Raw genomic sequence first — 13,188 nt, forward strand, 5'->3', positions numbered from 1 at the left:
TATACAGGGCTCAGGAACCTGTGAGCTGCACTCTGCACTATACTGCACTATACAGGGCTCAGGAGCCTGTGAGCTGCACTCTGCACTATACTGCACTATACAGGGCTCAGGAACCTGTGAGCTGCACTCTGCACTATACTGCACTATACAGGGCTCAGGAAGCTGTGAGCTGCACTCTGCACTATACTGCACTATACAGGGCTCAGGAAGCTGTGAGCTGCACTCTGCACTATACTGCACTATACAGGGCTCAGGAAGCTGTGAGCTGCACTCTGCACTATACTGCACTATACAGGGCTCAGGAAGCTGTGAGCTGCACTATACTGCACTATACAGGGCTCAGGAAGCAGTGAGCTGCACTCTGCACTATACTGCACTATACAGGGCTCAGGAAGCTGTGAGCTGCACTATGCACTATACTGCACTATACAGGGCTCAGAAAGCTGTGAGCTGCACTATACTGCACTATACAGGGCTCAGGAAGCAGTGAGCTGCACTCTGCACTATACTGCACAATACAGGGCTCAGGAAGCTGTGAGCTGCACTCTGCACTATACAGGGCTCAGGAACCTGTGAGCTGCACTATACTGCACTATACTGCACTATACAGGGCTCAGGAAGGTGTGAGCTGCACTCTGCACTATACTGCACTATACAGGGCTCAGGAAGGTGTGAGCTGCACTCTGCACTATACTGCACTATACAGGGCTCAGGAAGCTGTGAGCTGCACTCTGCACTATACAGGGCTCAGGAAGCTGTGAGCTGCACTCTGCACTATACAGGGCTCAGGAAGCTGTGAGCTGCACTCTGCACTATACAGGGCTCAGGAAGCTGTGAGCTGCACTCTGCACTATACAGGGCTCAGGAAGCTGTGAGCTGCACTCTGCACTATACAGGGCTCAGGAAGCTGTGAGCTGCACTCTGCACTATACTGCACTATACAGGGCACAGGAAGGTGTGAGCTGCACTCTGCACTATACTGCACTATACAGGGCTCAGGAACCTGTAAGCTGCACTCTGCACTATACTGCACTATACAGGGCTCAGGAACCTGTGAGCTGCACTCTGCACTATACAGGGCTCAGGAAGCTGTGAGCTGCACTCTGCACTATACAGGGCTCAGGAAGCTGTGAGCTGCACTCTGCACTATACTGCACTATACAGGGCTCAGGAAGGTGTGAGCTGCACTCTGCACTATACTGCACTATACAGGGCTCAGGAACCTGTGAGCTGCACTCTGCACTATACTGCACTATACAGGGCTCAGGAGCCTGTGAGCTGCACTCTGCACTATACTGCACTATACAGGGCTCAGGAACCTGTGAGCTGCACTCTGCACTATACTGCACTATACAGGGCTCAGGAAGCTGTGAGCTGCACTCTGCACTATACTGCAATATACAGGGCTCAGGAAGCTGTGGGCTGCACTATACTGCACTATACAGGGCTCAGGAAGCTGCACTCTGCACTATACTGCACTATACAGGGCTCAGGAAGCTGTGAGCTGCACTCTGCACTATACTGCAATATACAGGGCTCAGGAAGCTGTGAGCTGCACTCTGCACTATACTGCACTATACAGGGCTCAGGAAGCTGTGAGCTGCACTCTGCACTATACTGCACTATACAGGGCTCAGGAACCTGTGAGCTGCACTCTGCACTATACTGCACAATACAGGGCTCAGGAAGCTGTGAGCTGCACTCTGCACTATACAGGGCTCAGGAACCTGTGAGCTGCACTATACTGCACTATACAGGGCTCAGGAAGGTGTGAGCTGCACTCTGCACTATACTGCACTATACAGGGCTCAGGAACCTGTGAGCTGCACTCTGCACTATACAGGGCTCAGGAAGCTGTGAGCTGCACTCTGCACTATACTGCACTATACAGGGCTCAGGAAGGTGTGAGCTGCACTCTGCACTATACAGGGTTCAGGAAGGTGTGAGCTGCACTCTGCACTATACTGCACTATACAGGGCTCAGGAAGCTGTGAGCTGCACTATACTGCACTATACAGGGCTCAGGAAGCTATGAGCTGCACTATACTGCACTATACTGCACTATACAGGGCTCAGGAAGCTGTGAGCTGCACTCTGCACTATACAGGGCTCAGGAACCTGTGAGCTGCACTCTGCACTATACTGCACTATACAGGGCTCAGGAAGCTGTGAGCTGCACTCTGCACTATACTGCACTATACAGGGCTCAGGAGACTGTGAGCTGCACTCTGCACTATACTGCACTATACAGGGCTCAGGAACCTGTGAGCTGCACTCTGCACTATACTGCACTATACAGGGCTCAGGAACCTGTGAGCTGCACTATACTGCACTATACAGGGCTCAGGAACCTGTGAGCTGCACTCTGCACTATACTGCCCTATACAGGGCTCAGGAAGCTGTGAGCTGCACTCTGCACTATACTGCACTATACAGGGCTCAGGAACCTGTGAGCTGCACTATACTGCACTATACAGGGCTCAGGAACCTGTGAGCTGCACTATACTGCACTATACTGCACTATACAGGGCTCAGGAACCTGTGAGCTGCACTATACTGCACTATACAGGGCTCAGGAAGCTGTGAGCTGCACTCTGCATTATACTGCACTATACAGGGCTCAGGAAGCTGTGAGGTGCACTATACTGCACTATACAGGGCTCAGGAAGCTGTGAGCTGCACTCTGCACTATACTGCACTATACAGGGCTCAGGAACCTGTGGGCTGCACTGTACAGGGCTCAGGAAGCTGTGAGCTGCACTCTGCACTATACTGCACTATACAGGGCTCAGGAAGCTGTGAGCTGCACTCTGCACTATACTGCACTATACACGGCTCAGGAACCTGTGAGCTGCACTCTGCACTATACTGCACTATACAGGGCTCAGGAAGCTGTGAGCTGCACTCTGCACTATACTGCACTATACAGGGCTCAGGAAGGTGTGAGCTGCACTCTGCACTATACTGGGCTCAGGAACCTGTGAGCTGCACTCTGCACTATACAGGGCTCAGGAAGCTGTGAGCTGCACTCTGCACTATACTGCACTATACAGGGCTCAGGAAGGTGTGAGCTGCACTCTGCACTATACTGCACTATACAGGGCTCAGGAAGGTGTGAGCTGCACTCTGCTCTATACTGCACTATACAGGGCTCAGGAAGCTGTGAGCTGCACTCTGCACTATACTGCACTATACAGGGCTCAGGAAGCTGTGAGCTGCACTCTGCACTATACTGCACTATACAGGGCTCAGGAAGCTGTGAGCTGCACTCTGCACTATACTGCACTATACAGGGCTCAGGAACCTGTGAGCTGCACTCTGCACTATACTGCACTATACAGGGCTCAGGAAGCTGTGAGCTGCACTCTGCACTATACAGGGCTCAGGAAGCTGTGAGCTGCACTCTGCACTATACTGCACTATACAGGGCTCAGGAAGCTGTGAGCTGCACTCTGCACTATACTGCACTATACAGGGCTCAGGAACCTGCGAGCTGCACTATACTGCACTATACAGGGCTCAGGAACCTGTAAGCTGCACTCTGCACTATACTGCACTATACAGGGCCCAGGAAGCTGTGAGCTGCACTCTGCACTATACAGGGCTCAGGAAGCTGTGAGCTGCACTATACTGCACTATACAGGGCTCAGGAAGCTGTGAGCTGCACTCTGCACTATACTGCACTATACAGGGCTCAGGAACCTGTGAGCTGCACTCTGCACTATACTGCACAATACAGGGCTCAGGAAGCTGTGAGCTGCACTCTGCACTATACAGGGCTCAGGAACCTGTGAGCTGCACTATACTGCACTATACAGGGCTCAGGAAGGTGTGAGCTGCACTCTGCACTATACTGCACTATACAGGGCTCAGGAACCTGTGAGCTGCACTCTGCACTATACAGGGCTCAGGAAGCTGTGAGCTGCACTCTGCACTATACTGCACTATACAGGGCTCAGGAAGGTGTGAGCTGCACTCTGCACTATACAGGGTTCAGGAAGGTGTGAGCTGCACTCTGCACTATACTGCACTATACAGGGCTCAGGAAGCTGTGAGCTGCACTATACTGCACTATACAGGGCTCAGGAAGCTATGAGCTGCACTATACTGCACTATACTGCACTATACAGGGCTCAGGAAGCTGTGAGCTGCACTCTGCACTATACAGGGCTCAGGAACCTGTGAGCTGCACTCTGCACTATACTGCACTATACAGGGCTCAGGAAGCTGTGAGCTGCACTCTGCACTATACTGCACTATACAGGGCTCAGGAGACTGTGAGCTGCACTCTGCACTATACTGCACTATACAGGGCTCAGGAACCTGTGAGCTGCACTCTGCACTATACTGCACTATACAGGGCTCAGGAACCTGTGAGCTGCACTATACTGCACTATACAGGGCTCAGGAACCTGTGAGCTGCACTCTGCACTATACTGCCCTATACAGGGCTCAGGAAGCTGTGAGCTGCACTCTGCACTATACTGCACTATACAGGGCTCAGGAACCTGTGAGCTGCACTATACTGCACTATACAGGGCTCAGGAACCTGTGAGCTGCACTATACTGCACTATACTGCACTATACAGGGCTCAGGAACCTGTGAGCTGCACTATACTGCACTATACAGGGCTCAGGAAGCTGTGAGCTGCACTCTGCATTATACTGCACTATACAGGGCTCAGGAAGCTGTGAGCTGCACTCTGCATTATACTGCACTATACAGGGCTCAGGAAGCTGTGAGGTGCACTATACTGCACTATACAGGGCTCAGGAAGCTGTGAGCTGCACTCTGCACTATACTGCACTATACAGGGCTCAGGAAGCTGTGAGCTGCACTCTGCATTATACTGCACTATACAGGGCTCAGGAAGCTGTGAGGTGCACTATACTGCACTATACAGGGCTCAGGAAGCTGTGAGCTGCACTCTGCACTATACTGCACTATACAGGGCTCAGGAACCTGTGGGCTGCACTGTACAGGGCTCAGGAAGCTGTGAGCTGCACTCTGCACTATACTGCACTATACAGGGCTCAGGAAGCTGTGAGCTGCACTCTGCACTATACTGCACTATACACGGCTCAGGAACCTGTGAGCTGCACTCTGCACTATACTGCACTATACAGGGCTCAGGAAGCTGTGAGCTGCACTCTGCACTATACTGCACTATACAGGGCTCAGGAAGGTGTGAGCTGCACTCTGCACTATACTGGGCTCAGGAACCTGTGAGCTGCACTCTGCACTATACAGGGCTCAGGAAGCTGTGAGCTGCACTCTGCACTATACTGCACTATACAGGGCTCAGGAAGGTGTGAGCTGCACTCTGCACTATACTGCACTATACAGGGCTCAGGAAGGTGTGAGCTGCACTCTGCTCTATACTGCACTATACAGGGCTCAGGAAGCTGTGAGCTGCACTCTGCACTATACTGCACTATACAGGGCTCAGGAAGCTGTGAGCTGCACTCTGCACTATACTGCACTATACAGGGCTCAGGAAGCTGTGAGCTGCACTCTGCACTATACTGCACTATACAGGGCTCAGGAACCTGTGAGCTGCACTCTGCACTATACTGCACTATACAGGGCTCAGGAAGCTGTGAGCTGCACTCTGCACTATACAGGGCTCAGGAAGCTGTGAGCTGCACTCTGCACTATACTGCACTATACAGGGCTCAGGAAGCTGTGAGCTGCACTCTGCACTATACTGCACTATACAGGGCTCAGGAACCTGCGAGCTGCACTATACTGCACTATACAGGGCTCAGGAACCTGTAAGCTGCACTCTGCACTATACTGCACTATACAGGGCCCAGGAAGCTGTGAGCTGCACTCTGCACTATACTGCACTATACAGGGCTCAGGAACCTGTGAGCTGCACTATACAGGGGTCAGGAAGGTGTGAGCTGCACTCTGCACTATACAGGGCTCAGGAAGCTGTGAGCTGCACTCTGCACTATACTGCACTATACAGGGCTCAGGAAGCTGTGAGCTGCACTCTGCACTATACAGGGCTCAGGAACCTGTGAGCTGCACTATACTGCACTATACAGGGCTCAGGAACTTGTGAGCTGCACTATACAGGGCTCAGGAGCCTGTGAGCTGCACTATACAGGGCTCAGGAAGGTGTGAGCTGCACTCTGCACTATACTGCACTATACAGGGCTCAGGAAGGTGTGAGCTGCACTCTGCACTATACTGCACTATACAGGGCTCAGGAAGGTGTGAGCTGCACTCTGCATTATACTGCACTATACAGGGCTCAGGAACCTGTGAGCTGCACTCTGCACTATACTGCACTATACAGGGCTCAGGAGCCTGTGAGCTGCACTCTGCACTATACTGCACTATACAGGGCTCAGGAAGGTGTGAGCTGCACTCTGCACTATACTGCACTATACAGGGCTCAGGAAGCTGTGAGCTGCACTCTGCACTATACTGCACTATACAGGGCTCAGGAACCTGTGAGCTGCACTCTGCACTATACTGCACTATACAGGGCTCAGGAAGCTGTGAGCTGCACTCTGCACTATACTGCACTATACAGGGCTCAGGAACCTGTGAGCTGCACTCTGCACTATACTGCACTATACAGGGCTCAGGAAGCTGTGAGCTGCACTCTGCACTATACTGCACTATACAGGGCTCAGGAAGGTGTGAGCTGCACTCTGCACTATACTGCACTATACAGGGCTCAGGAAGCTGTGAGCTGCACTCTGCACTATACTGCACTATACAGGGCTCAGGAACCTGTGAGCTGCACTCTGCACTATACTGCACTATACAGGGCTCAGGAAGGTGTGAGCTGCACTCTGCACTATACTGCACTATACAGGGCTCAGGAAGCTGTGAGCTGCACTCTGCACTATACAGGGCTCAGGAAGCTGTGAGCTGCACTATACTGCACTATACAGGGCTCAGGAAGCTGTGAGCTGCACTCTGCACTATACTGCACTATACAGGGCTCAGGAAGCTGTGAGCTGCACTCTGCACTATACTGCACTATACAGGGCTCAGGAAGCTGTGAGCTGCACTATACTGCACTATACAGGGCTCAGGAAGCAGTGAGCTGCACTCTGCACTATACTGCACTATACAGGGCTCAGGAAGCTGTGAGCTGCACTATACTGCACTATACACGGCTCAGGAAGGTGTGAGCTGCACTCTGCACTATACTGCACTATACAGGGCTCAGGAAGCTGTGAGCTGCACTCTGCACTATACTGCACAATACAGGGCTCAGGAAGCTGTGAGCTGCACTCTGCACTATACAGGGCTCAGGAACCTGTGAGCTGCACTATACTGCACTATACTGCACTATACAGGGCTCAGGAAGCTGTGAGCTGCACTATACTGCACTATACAGGGCTCAGGAACCTGTGAGCTGCACTCTGCACTATACAGGGCTCAGGAAGCTGTGAGCTGCACTCTGCACTATACTGCACTATACAGGGCTCAGGAAGGTGTGAGCTGCACTCTGCACTATACTGCACTATACAGGGCTCAGGAAGGTGTGAGCTGCACTCTGCACTATACTGCACTATACAGGGCTCAGGAAGCTGTGAGCTGCACTATACTGCACTATACAGGGCTCAGGAAGCTGTGAGCTGCACTCTGCACTATACAGGGCTCAGGAACCTGTGAGCTGCACTCTGCACTATACTGCACTATACAGGGCTCAGGAACCTGTGAGCTGCACTATACTGCACTATACAGGACTCAGGAACCTGTGAGCTGCACTATACTGCAACATACAGGGCTCAGGAACCTGTGAGCTGCACTCTGCACTATACTGCACTATACAGGGCTCAGGAAGCTGTGAGCTGCACTCTACACTATACTGCACTATACAGGGCTCAGGAACCTGTGAGCTGCACTATACTGCACTATACAGGGCTCACTAACCTGTGAGCTGCACTATACTGCACTATACTGCACTATACAGGGCTCAGGAAGCTGTGAGCTGCACTATACTGCACTATACAGGGCTCAGGAAGCTGTGAGCTGCACTCTGCACTATACTGCACTATACAGGGCTCAGGAAGCTGTGAGGTGCACTCTGCACTATACTGCACTATACAGGGCTCAGGAAGCTGTGAGCTGCACTCTGCACTATACTGCACTATACAGGGCTCAGGAACCTGTGAGCTGCACTCTGCACTATACTGCACTATACAGGGCTCAGGAACCTGTGAGCTGCACTCTGCACTATACTGCACTATACAGGGCTCAGGAACCTGTGAGCTGCACTCTGCACTCTGCACTATACAGGGCTCAGGAACCTGTGAGCTGCACTCTGCACTATACTGCTCTATACTGCACTATACAGGGCCCAGGAAGGTGTGAGCTGCACTCTGCACTATACTGCACTATACAGGGCTCAGGAAGGTGTGAGCTGCACTCTGCACTATACTGCACTATACAGGGCTCAGGAAGCTGTGAGCTGCACTCTGCACTATACTGCACTATACAAGGCTCAGGAAGCTGTGAGCTGCACTATACTGCACTAGACTGCACTATACAGGGCTCAGGAACCTGTGAGCTGCACTATACTGCACTATACAGGGCTCAGGAACCTGTGAGCTGCACTCTGCACTATACAGGGCTCAGGAAGCTGTGAGCTGCACTCTGCACTATACAGGGCTCAGGAAGCTGTGAGCTGCACTCTGCACTATACTGCACTATACAGGGCTCAGGAAGCTGTGAGCTGCACTCTGCACTATACTGCACTATACAGGGCTCAGGAAGGTGTGAGCTGCACTCTGCACTATACTGCACTATACAGGGCTCAGGAAGCTGTGAGCTGCACTCTGCACTATACTGCACTATACAGGGCTCAGGAACCTGTGAGCTGCACTCTGCACTATACTGCACTATACAGGGCTCAGGAAGGTGTGAGCTGCACTCTGCACTATACTGCACTATACAGGGCACAGGAAGCTGTGAGCTGCACTCTGCACTATACAGGGCTCAGGAAGCTGTGAGCTGCACTATACTGCACTATACAGGGCTCAGGAAGCTGTGAGCTGCACTCTGCACTATACTGCACTATACAGGGCTCAGGAAGCTGTGAGCTGCACTCTGCACTATAGTGCACTATACAGGGCTCAGGAAGCTGTGAGCTGCACTATACTGCACTATACAGGGCTCAGGAAGCAGTGAGCTGCACACTGCACTATACTGCACTATACAGGGCTCAGGAAGCTGTGAGCTGCACTATACTGCACTATACAGGGCTCAGGAAGGTGTGAGCTGCACTCTGCACTATACTGCACTATACAGGGCTCAGGAAGCTGTGAGCTGCACTCTGCACTATACTGCACAATACAGGGCTCAGGAAGCTGTGAGCTGCACTCTGCACTATACAGGGCTCAGGAACCTGTGAGCTGCACTATACTGCACTATACTGCACTATACAGGGCTCAGGAAGGTGTGAGCTGCACTCTGCACTATACTGCACTATACAGGGCTCAGGAACCTGTGAGCTGCACTCTGCACTATACAGGGCTCAGGAAGCTGTGAGCTGCACTCTGCACTATACTGCACTATACAGGGCTCAGGAAGGTGTGAGCTGCACTCTGCACTATACTGCACTATACAGGGCTCAGGAAGGTGTGAGCTGCACTCTGCACTATACTGCACTATACAGGGCTCAGGAAGCTGTGAGCTGCACTATACTGCACTATACAGGGCTCAGGAAGCTGTGAGCTGCACTCTGCACTATACAGGGCTCAGGAAGCTGTGAGCTGCACTCTGCACTATACAGGGCTCAGGAACCTGTGAGCTGCACTCTGCACTATACTGCACTATACAGGGCTCAGGAACCTGTGAGCTGCACTATACTGCACTATACAGGACTCAGGAACCTGTGAGCTGCACTATACTGCAACATACAGGGCTCAGGAACCTGTGAGCTGCACTCTGCACTATACTGCACTATACAGGGCTCAGGAAGCTGTGAGCTGCACTCTGCACTATACTGCACTATACAGGGCTCAGGAACCTGTGAGCTGCACTATACTGCACTATACAGGGCTCAGGAACCTGTGAGCTGCACTATACTGCACTATACAGGGCTCAGGAAGCTGTGAGCTGCACTCTGCACTATACTGCACTATACAGGGCTCAGGAAGCTGTGAGGTGCACTATACTGCACTATACAGGGCTCAGGAAGCTGTGAGCTGCACTCTGCACTATACTGCACTATACAGGGCTCAGGAAGCTGTGAGCTGCACTCTGCACTATACTGCACTATACAGGGCTCAGGAACCTGTGAGCTGCACTCTGCACTATACTGCACTATACAGGGCTCAGGAACCTGTGAGCTGCACTCTGCACTTTACTGCACTATACAGGGCTCAGGAACCTGTGAGCTGCACTCTGCACTCTGCACTATACAGGGCTCAGGAACCTGTGAGCTGCACTCTGCACTATACTGCTCTATACTGCACTATACAGGGCCCAGGAAGGTGTGAGCTGCACTCTGCACTATACTGCACTATACAGGGCTCAGGAAGGTGTGAGCTGCACTCTGCACTATACTGCACTATACAGGGCTCAGGAAGCTGTGAGCTGCACTCTGCACTATACTGCACTATACAAGGCTCAGGAAGCTGTGAGCTGCACTATACTGCACTAGACTGCACTATACAGGGCTCAGGAACCTGTGAGCTGCACTATACTGCACTATACAGGGCTCAGGAACCTGTGAGCTGCACTCTGCACTATACAGGGCTCAGGAAGCTGTGAGCTGCACTCTGCACTATACTGCACTATACAGGGCTCAGGAAGCTGTGAGCTGCACTCTGCACTATACTGCACTATACAGGGCTCAGGAAGGTGTGAGCTGCACTCTGCACTATACTGCACTATACAGGGCTCAGGAAGGTGTGAGCTGCACTCTGCACTATACTGCACTATACAGGGCTCAGGAAGCTGTGAGCTGCACTATACTGCACTATACAGGGCTCAGGAAGCTGTGAGCTGCACTCTGCACTATACAGGGCTCAGGAACCTGTGAGCTGCACTCTGCACTATACTGCACTATACAGGGCTCAGGAACCTGTGAGCTGCACTATACTGCACTATACTGCACTATACAGGACACAGGAACCTGTGAGCTGCACTATACTGCAACATACAGGGCTCAGGAACCTGTGAGCTGCACTCTGCACTATACTGCACTATACAGGGCTCAGGAAGCTGTGAGCTGCACTCTGCACTATACTGCACTATACAGGGCTCAGGAACCTGTGAGCTGCACTATACTGCACTATACAGGGCTCAGGAACCTGTGAGCTGCACTATACTGCACTATACTGCACTATACAGGGCTCAGGAAGCTGTGAGCTGCACTATACTGCACTATACAGGGCTCAGGAAGCTGTGAGCTGCACTCTGCACTATACTGCACTATACAGGGCTCAGGAAGCTGTGAGGTGCACTATACTGCACTATACAGGGCTCAGGAAGCTGTGAGCTGCACTCTACACTATACTGCACTATACAGGGCTCAGGAACCTGTGAGCTGCACTATACTGCACTATACAGGGCTCACTAACCTGTGAGCTGCACTATACTGCACTATACTGCACTATACAGGGCTCAGGAAGCTGTGAGCTGCACTATACTGCACTATACAGGGCTCAGGAAGCTGTGAGCTGCACTCTGCACTATACTGCACTATACAGGGCTCAGGAAGCTGTGAGGTGCACTCTGCACTATACTGCACTATACAGGGCTCAGGAAGCTGTGAGCTGCACTCTGCACTATACTGCACTATACAGGGCTCAGGAACCTGTGAGCTGCACTCTGCACTATACTGCACTATACAGGGCTCAGGAACCTGTGAGCTGCACTCTGCACTATACTGCACTATACAGGGCTCAGGAACCTGTGAGCTGCACTCTGCACTCTGCACTATACAGGGCTCAGGAACCTGTGAGCTGCACTCTGCACTATACTGCTCTATACTGCACTATACAGGGCCCAGGAAGGTGTGAGCTGCACTCTGCACTATACTGCACTATACAGGGCTCAGGAAGGTGTGAGCTGCACTCTGCACTATACTGCACTATACAGGGCTCAGGAAGCTGTGAGCTGCACTCTGCACTATACTGCACTATACAAGGCTCAGGAAGCTGTGAGCTGCACTATACTGCACTAGACTGCACTATACAGGGCTCAGGAACCTGTGAGCTGCACTATACTGCACTATACAGGGCTCAGGAACCTGTGAGCTGCACTCTGCACTATACAGGGCTCAGGAAGCTGTGAGCTGCACTCTGCACTATACTGCACTATACAGGGCTCAGGAAGCTGTGAGCTGCACTCTGCACTATACTGCACTATACAGGGCTCAGGAAGGTGTGAGCTGCACTCTGCACTATACTGCACTATACAGGGCTCAGGAAGCTGTGAGCTGCACTCTGCACTATACTGCACTATACAGGGCTCAGGAACCTGTGAGCTGCACTCTGCACTATACTGCACTATACAGGGCTCAGGAAGGTGTGAGCTGCACTCTGCACTATACTGCACTATACAGGGCACAGGAAGCTGTGAGCTGCACTCTGCACTATACAGGGCTCAGGAAGCTGTGAGCTGCACTATACTGCACTATACAGGGCTCAGGAAGCTGTGAGCTGCACTCTGCACTATACTGCACTATACAGGGCTCAGGAAGCTGTGAGCTGCACTCTGCACTATAGTGCACTATACAGGGCTCAGGAAGCTGTGAGCTGCACTATACTGCACTATACAGGGCTCAGGAAGCAGTGAGCTGCACACTGCACTATACTGCACTATACAGGGCTCAGGAAGCTGTGAGCTGCACTATACTGCACTATACAGGGCTCAGGAAGGTGTGAGCTGCACTCTGCACTATACTGCACTATACAGGGCTCAGGAAGCTGTGAGCTGCACTCTGCACTATACAGGGCTCAGGAACCTGTGAGCTGCACTATACTGCACTATACAGGGCTCAGGAAGGTGTGAGCTGCACTCTGCACTATACTGCACTATACAGGGCTCAGGAACCTGTGAGCTGCACTCTGCACTATACAGGGCTCAGGAAGCTGTGAGCTGCACTCTGCACTATACTGCACTATACAGGGCTCAGGAAGGTGTGAGCTGCACTCTGCACTATACTGCACTATACAGGGCTCAGGAAGGTGTGAGCTGCACTC

The 13,188-nt window shown here is 52.2% G+C and overlaps 1 protein-coding gene across 5 annotated transcripts in view; it reads right to left on the reverse strand.

Annotated features, from left to right (window-relative positions):
- C6H1orf167 (chromosome 6 C1orf167 homolog) overlaps nt 1-13,188 on the reverse strand; it is a 185,829-nt gene that overhangs the window by 101,914 nt on the left and 70,727 nt on the right. The window lies entirely within an intron of this gene.

Source organism: Hyperolius riggenbachi, chromosome 6 (assembly GCF_040937935.1).
Source record: "Hyperolius riggenbachi isolate aHypRig1 chromosome 6, aHypRig1.pri, whole genome shotgun sequence".
In the NCBI taxonomy this organism is placed as follows: domain Eukaryota; kingdom Metazoa; phylum Chordata; class Amphibia; order Anura; family Hyperoliidae; genus Hyperolius; species Hyperolius riggenbachi.